This window comes from Humulus lupulus, chromosome 3 (assembly GCF_963169125.1).
Source record: "Humulus lupulus chromosome 3, drHumLupu1.1, whole genome shotgun sequence".
In the NCBI taxonomy this organism is placed as follows: domain Eukaryota; kingdom Viridiplantae; phylum Streptophyta; class Magnoliopsida; order Rosales; family Cannabaceae; genus Humulus; species Humulus lupulus.
In genome coordinates, this window is record NC_084795.1 from 149,459,133 (window position 1) to 149,466,949 (window position 7,817).

The following is a 7,817-nucleotide window of genomic DNA, read 5'->3' on the forward strand; positions in this document are numbered from 1 at the left end:
TAGAGCTGAAATTCTGGCTGTTGTTGCAACATCAGTCAACTTTGCTGCAGCAAAGTATGGACAGTCAGCAACTTAAAGTCTGTACACTTGGAATGTACTTAGATGAGGTGGAAAGGAGCTGCAACTTCTGAAAAGGAGCAGAATTTTGTCCCCCACGTGTAGAGAGAGAAGGAGAGGGTTTATACCCTTTGTGAGCCCAAAAAAAGGGGCTATCTTCTTCACCAAAAAAATATAGAGAGAGAAGGAGTGTACCAGCCGCCCAAGCTCCATTGAAGGGGTTTTCTCTGAATTTCTTTGAGCTGAATCATCAAGAAGAGAAGAGGAAAGAGAAGGAAGCTAAAAGAAGAAGAGGATTAAGAGTTAGAAGACAAGAAGAGAATATCTCTATCAATTTGGCTTGTTTTTCTAAACTCTACTTTTATATAATTTATTTTCTTTTTCTCTTTCCTTGAACTCTTGAGATAATGCTGAATATTTATTGTGGTGATTTGGGTATTTTTACTATGACTTAAGTTATTTGTGTTAGGGGTATTGATGAACCCTAATTTGCAATTGCCCCCAAAGTGTTGACTATTTTATGAAATTTTTCTCTTGTTCAATTAAGCTATTTTTATTGTGCAAATCTCTTGCTTGAGAATGATCAACTTATGTGAGAGACAAGCTAGTTTTAATTCCGGAAGGGTAAAAATTAGTGGAAATGCTTGATTGATGCATGTTGGTACTTTTGTATTGATTAGTGAATAACTTAGGAATATTTTATTCACCTTGCAAACTTGAAGGATTGATGTTAGGAATTATGTTCTTGAAATTAAATTTAGCATAGGAATATGCGAATCTAATTGATGGAATTTTAACATGAGCATTTGGAAAAATGGCATGTGCATTAAATTGGAAATCCTAGTTACAAGAAAACTTTGCTATGAACTTTGTTGCAACATCAGGGGAAAAACTACAAATTAGGGGGATTTGATATGCCTAACTTTTATCATCATAGTAATCGCAATTTTTCATTTTCCAGCTTTATTGTTAACCGCTTAAATTAATTATTTAATTCTTTTTGTCCTTTAGTTTAATTGATTAGTCATAAAAAAAAAGGGATAGTTAATTGCACCCCAAATTGTTTGATGATGATTTTTACAATATTTGTTTAGCAATCCTTGAGGAGACGATAAAAATTACTTTCATTATATTACTTGTTCAACGATTGTGTACACTTGCACACACTTAGGAAAATCCGCAACACCTTTACCTGCACCACGTAACACCCATGAGCCAAGGCCCAGCAAGAAAACACAATGACAGAGCATAATCATCAATCAAACAATCAGATAATTCATACAGTGTAATCATACACTCAACAGTCCAAGACATCAATATAATCAGGCATTCAACATACCAAGCTTATCAATTATCATTAACAACCAATTCACATATAAAAATCAGGGTTGGCGCCCTTAGGTCGCACCCCCTATTTATCCCACTGACTCCGGCCCGCATAAACCGAGCTTAGTGAATATCAAGCTGCCCTCAGCTACTAGTGGCTGAGCCGCGCCCTGTGCGAAAATATTTATTCCAGCACTCTTAGGCCGTTTATCACATGTCCCATGGCATAATACCATCTATGACATCTTACAGATATAGGGAGCTCTTAGTCCCAATACAATCACATAACTGGGTGTAGTTTTCTTACCTTTGAATTCCGGTAGCTTTGATCAATGATGACAACCCTCAAGCATGATCCCTTCCGAGCCCTAGCGTACACCTAGTCACGGTCACAAGTTAGAACCATTACCAAACTTCAATCTCAAAAACTAACCCAGGGACCAATCCTGAGCCCTTGGGAAGCCCTAATTCCACCAAGCGGGGTGGTGGAATCAAACCCCGAGCCCCCGGGCAAAAACCCTAAGAAATAATTCAAAAATCCCCTTCTGGAGACAGGGTAGTGCTATAGCGCCCTAAAGTGGGGGTGTTGTAGCACTACAAACAGAGCCAAAACGCCCAAATAGCCCAGGCCTAGCACTGTAGTGCCCAGAGACTAGCGCTGCAGCGCTAGTTGCAGCACTCCTCTTCCCAGATTTCTCTCCTTCGAACTTCCTCGAACCAAAACCCACCAAAACTCTTCCAAACAACAACTATACTCCAAAATGAGCCTACCATCACCTATATCTCACCCCACACAGCCCAACCATATAGATCTTAGAAACATGCAGTTATTGTAGCTGATGACAGGGATCGTGCTATTAGACAATATGCTCTCCCCCTCTTCAATGAGCTCAATCCAGGCATCGTCAGACCAGAAATTCAGGCAGCCCAGTTTGAATTGAAGCCAGTCATGTTCCAGATGCTTCAAACTGTGGGTCAGTTTAGTGGGATGCCAACAGAGGATCCTCACCTTCACCTTCGCTTGTTCATTGAAGTAAGTGACTCTTTCAAGCTGCCTGGAGTGACAGAGGATGCATTGAGACTAAAGTTGTTCCCATACTCCTTGAGAGACAGAGCCAGAGCTTGGTTGAACTCTTTGCCTTCTGATTCTGTGAGTACTTGGCAAGAGTTGGCTGAGCGGTTTTTGATGAAGTATTTTCCCCCCACTAAGAATGCCAAGCTCCGCAATGAGATTACTTCATTTCAGCAACTTGATGAAGAATCTTTATATGAGGCATGGGAGCGGTTTAAGGAGTTGTTGCGCAAATGCCCTCATCATGGCATTCCTCATTGCATCCAGATGGAGACATTTTATAATGGTCTAAATGCCCACACTAGGATGGTGGTTGATGCTTCAGCGAATGGGGCCCTTCTTGCTAAGTCATATAATGAGGCATTTGAAATACTTGAGAGGATATCCAACAACAACTATCAGTGGCCTACTTCTAGAATGTCTACAGGTAGAAAGGTGGCTGGTATTCATAATGTAGATGCCATCACTTCTTTGGCAGCCCAAGTCTCCTCTATTTCTAATATGCTCAAGACAATGAATATGGGAATGAATCAGTCAATGGGGCAGCCCATGGGGACACAAATGGGGCATTTGGAGAACATTTCTTGTGTGTATTGTGGTGAGGGTCATACTTTTGATAACTGTCCTTCTAATCCGGCAGCTGTATGTTATATGGGGAACCAAAATAGGAATGGCCCTTATTCTAATTCCTACAACCCATCATGGAGGAAACACCCTAATTTTTCATGGAGTAATCAAGGAGCTGGCCCTAGTAATCCTTCAATGCCTCCAAGACCAAATTTTCCACCGGGTTACCCCCCTCAAGCTCCACAACAAAGACCACAACAACAGACAATGCAATCTAGCTCTCTTGAGAGCATGTTGAAGGAATATATAGTGAAGAATGAAGCCATGATTCAGAGCCAAGCGGCTTCATTGAGGAACTTAGAAAATCAAGTTGGGCAACTAGCTAATGAGCTTAGAAATAGACCCCACGGTACACTTCCAAGTGATACCGAGAATCCAAGGAGTATGGGGAAGGAACATTGTAAAGCTGTCACTTTGAGGAGTGGAAAGGAGTTGGAGCAGGACAAGACCGAGTCTGGGCACGAGGGTGAGCCCTCTTCAATCCAAATAAATGAGGAGTTCCAAAAAGATGTTGAACTTCCTAGTGCACAAAAATCTGCCTCTGCCCAGGATACTGCAGGGATACCGCAGCATTGTCAACCAGCAAGCTCAATTTCAAAGAAGCCACCTCCATTTCCTCAACGTTTTCAGAAGCAAAAGTTGGATTCTCAATTCAAGAAGTTTCTAGATATGTTGAAGCAGTTGCATATCAACATCCCACTGGTAGAGGCACTTGAACAAATGCCTAACTATGTAAAATTCATGAAAGATATTCTTACAAGGAAGAGAAGGTTAGGAGAATTTGAGACAGTGGCCCTTACCAAGGAATGTAGCTCATTCTTGCAAAACAAGCTGCCGCCGAAGATGAAAGACCCTGGGAGTTTCACCATTCCATGTACCATTGGTAATTCTTATTGTGGCATGGCATTATGTGACTTGGGTGCTAGTATAAATCTGATGCCTATGTTCGTGTATAGACAATTGGGGATTGGTGAGGTCCGACCTACCACAGTGACTCTACAACTTGCAGATAGATCTCTTGCTTATCCAGATGGGAAGATTGAGGATGTCTTGGTAAAAGTTGATAAGTTCATTTTCCCAGTTGATTTCATTGTGTTGGATTATGAGGCAGACAGGGAGGTGCCAATCATTCTAGGGAGGCCTTTTCTAGCTACTGGTAGAACTTTGATTGATGTGCAGAAGGGTGAACTTACTATGAGGGTTCAAAATGAGCAGGTGACTTTCAATGTTTTCAAGGCTATGAGATTTCCAGATGAGGTCGAAGAGTGTTCTGTGGTTTCAGTGGTAGATTCTTTGGCTTCAAAGGAATTAGAAAACAATTTTGATGATCCTCTAGAGAGACTCTTGATGTTTGATTCACATGCAGAGGATGAGGATGAATACTTGGCTTGGCTAGAAGCTAGCTCACAAGGATTGCATACAAGAAAGCATTTTGAATCTTTGGAGCTCTCCTCAAGGTCTTTCGCAGCCCCTAAACCATCAGTGGAAGAGCCTCCGGAGTTGGAATTAAAAGCTTTACCGTCACACTTAAGATATGCTTATTTGGGTAAGTCTTCCACCTTACCTGTGATTGTTTCAGCTGAGTTAAGTATGGAGCAAGAAGAAAAGTTGCTGGATGTATTGAGAAAGTTCAAGAAGGCCATTGGGTGGACCATTGCAGACATAAAGGGCATTAGTCCTTCTCTATGCATGCATAAGATTCTGTTAGAAAACAATGAAAAAGGGTCTATTGAAGGGCAAAGAAGACTAAATCCTATCATGAAAGAAGTGGTGAAAAAGGAGATTATCAAGTGGCTCGATGCAGGTATTATTTATCCCATCTCTGACAGCTCATGGGTCAGTCCTGTCCAGTGTGTACCAAAGAAAGGTGGGATTACAGTAGTGGAAAATGAAGACAATGAGCTGATTCCTACTAGAACCGTTACAGGGTGGCGAATTTGCATGGACTATAGAAAACTGAACAAGGCTACTCGAAAAGATCACTTCCCTCTTCCCTTCATTGATCAGATGTTGGACAGACTTGCAGGGAGAGAGTACTATTGTTTTCTAGATGGATACTCTGGTTACAATCAGATTGCAATCGCTCCAGAGGATCAGCACAAGACAACTTTCACTTGTCCCTACGGTACTTTCGCATTTCGGAGGATGCCTTTTGGTCTATGTAACGCACCTGCCACATTTCAGAGATGTATGATGGCTATTTTCACTGGCATGGTGGAGCAGTTCTTAGAAGTATTCATGGATGATTTCTCTGTTTTCGGTGATTCATATGACGAGTGCTTGAGCAACTTGGCTAAGGTTTTACAAAGATGTGAAGAAACAAACCTTGTTCTTAATTGGGAAAAATGCCATTTTATGGTTAAGGAAGGTATTGTTTTGGGTCACAAGATATCAAGGCAAGGAATTGAAGTTGACCGAGCTAAGATTGAAGTTATTGAGAAGCTCCCTCCTCCCACTTCGGTGAAGCATATTAGAAGTTTTCTTGGGCATGCCGGATTCTATAGGCGATTCATAAAAGATTTCTCCAAGGTTTCTAAGCCTCTTTGCAACCTATTGGAGAAAGAGGCGCCATTCCACTTTGATGAAGCATGTTTGAAAGCCTTTGAAGAGTTGAAAGAGAGATTGATTTCAGCACCAATAATTGTAGCTCCAGATTGGGACTTGCCTTTTGAATTAATGTGTGACGCTAGCGACTATGCAGTGGGAGTTGTTATGGGGCAGCGAAGAAGCAAGATATTTCACTCCATTTATTATGCTAGCCGCACTTTGACAGGTGCTCAACTTAATTACACAGTGACGGAAAAGGAACTCTTGGCTATTGTCTTTGCCTTTGACAAGTTTCGGGCTTATTTGGTGGGCACCAAAGTAATAGTCTACACAGATCACTCCGCTATAAAGTACTTGATTGAGAAAAAGGATGCCAAGCCTCGTTTAATTAGATGGGTGCTCTTACTCCAAGAGTTTGATGTGGAAATTCAATATAGAAAGGGAGTCGAGAATCAAGTGGCGGATCATTTGTCAAGAGTGGAAGGTGAAAAAGGATCCAGTGTTCAAGTGCCCATCAAAGAGACATTCCCAGATGAGCAATTGTTTGAGGTCAACCACTCTCATGTTGTTCCTTGGTTTGCGGATTTTGCTAATTACTTGGTTAGTGGATTGTTGCCTCCGGATTTGACAAGCCAACAAAAGAAGAAGTTTTTGCATGACGTGAGGCATTATTTTTGGGAAGAGCCATTCTTGTTCAAACAATGTGCTGACCACATGATTAGAAGGTGTGTTTCCAAGCAAGAGATGGAGGATATCCTGCATCATTGTCACTCTTCACCTTGTGGTGGTCATTTTGGGGGATCGCGCACCGCATCTAAGGTACTTCAGTGTGGATTCTTTTGGCCTTCCTTATTCAAAGATGCCCATGCTTTTGTGTTGAGGTGTGATCGATGACAAAGGGTTGGTAATATTTCCAGAAGGAATGAGATGCCCTTAACTAATGTTCTTGAAGTTGAATTGTTCGATGTGTGGGGTATCGATTTTATGGGCCATTTCCCTCCATCTTATGGCGACTTGTACATTTTGGTAGCTGTGGATTACGTTTCAAAATGGGTGGAAGCAATTGCCTCTCCCACTAATGATGCTAAAGTTGTCATGAGATTCTTACAGAAGAATGTTTTCACTCGTTTTGGCACTCCAAGGGCAATCATTAGCGATGAGGGGACCCATTTCGTGAACAAAGTGTTGGCTAGCTTATTGGCTAAATACGATGTGAGGCACAAGATAGCTACTGCTTACCATCCCCAAACTAATGGGCAAGCTGAGTTGTCTAATAGAGAGATAAAAGGTGTCCTTGAGAAAGTGGTGAGTCCCAACCGCAAGGATTGGTCCAAGAGATTAGATGACGCATTGTGGGCTTATAGAACAGCTTTCAAGACCCCATTGGGGATGTCACCATATCGGTTGGTATTTGGAAAAGCATGTCACCTGCCAGTGGAACTTGAGCACCGTGCTTATTGGGCTATTCAAACACTCAACATGGACTTGCAACTTGCAGGAGAAAAGAGAATGTTGCAGTTAAACGATTTGGAAGAGATGCGATTATTCTCTTATGAAAATGCCAAACTTTACAAGGAGAAAACAAAAAGGTGGCATGACAAGCATATTCAGCCAAGGGTGTTCGAAGAAGGCCAGCGAGTTTTGTTGTTTAACTCGCGTTTGAAACTATTCCCAGGCAAGCTCAAGTCAAGATGGTCAGGCCCATTCTTGGTGGTTAAAGTGCATCCTTATGGAGCAGTGGAATTGCGTGAAGAAGGCTCCGGAAGGGAATTCAAGGTTAATGGCCAAAGGATCAAGCATTATTGGGGAGGTGAGGTTGAGCGAAACAAGTGCTCAATCTCCTTGGAGGATCCTTGAAGAATATGTAAAAACTCGGGTTGCTGTGGAACTTTGAAGATTTAATTGTAGAGCAACCCAAGTTTTATTTAGATGTATACTATATATATATAAATAAATAAAAAAAAAAAAAAAAAGGGGGGGAGAAGACAAGAAATATATTTCTTTGGAACATCGGATTTTGATGGTTTAATGTGCTTATGGGTGTAGAAAAAAAAAAAAAGAGGAATTGAAAAGGGGTTGAAAAGTTGGAGTAATGTAGCATCATATTGGGCTTGCTCTCTGACTTGGCTGTTGTTGCAGCAAAGTTCCATGATGTTGCAACATCGAAATTCAGGATGCTCTCTGACTT

The 7,817-nt window shown here is 41.5% G+C and overlaps 1 non-coding gene across 1 annotated transcript; it reads right to left on the reverse strand.

Moving 5' to 3' along the window:
- Positions 1–2,599: 2,599 nt before the first annotated feature.
- On the reverse strand, positions 2,600–2,706 carry LOC133827656 (small nucleolar RNA R71). The gene has a single exon (XR_009890307.1). It is a non-coding gene; the product is annotated as a small nucleolar RNA R71 (small nucleolar RNA).
- Positions 2,707–7,817: the final 5,111 nt, after the last annotated feature.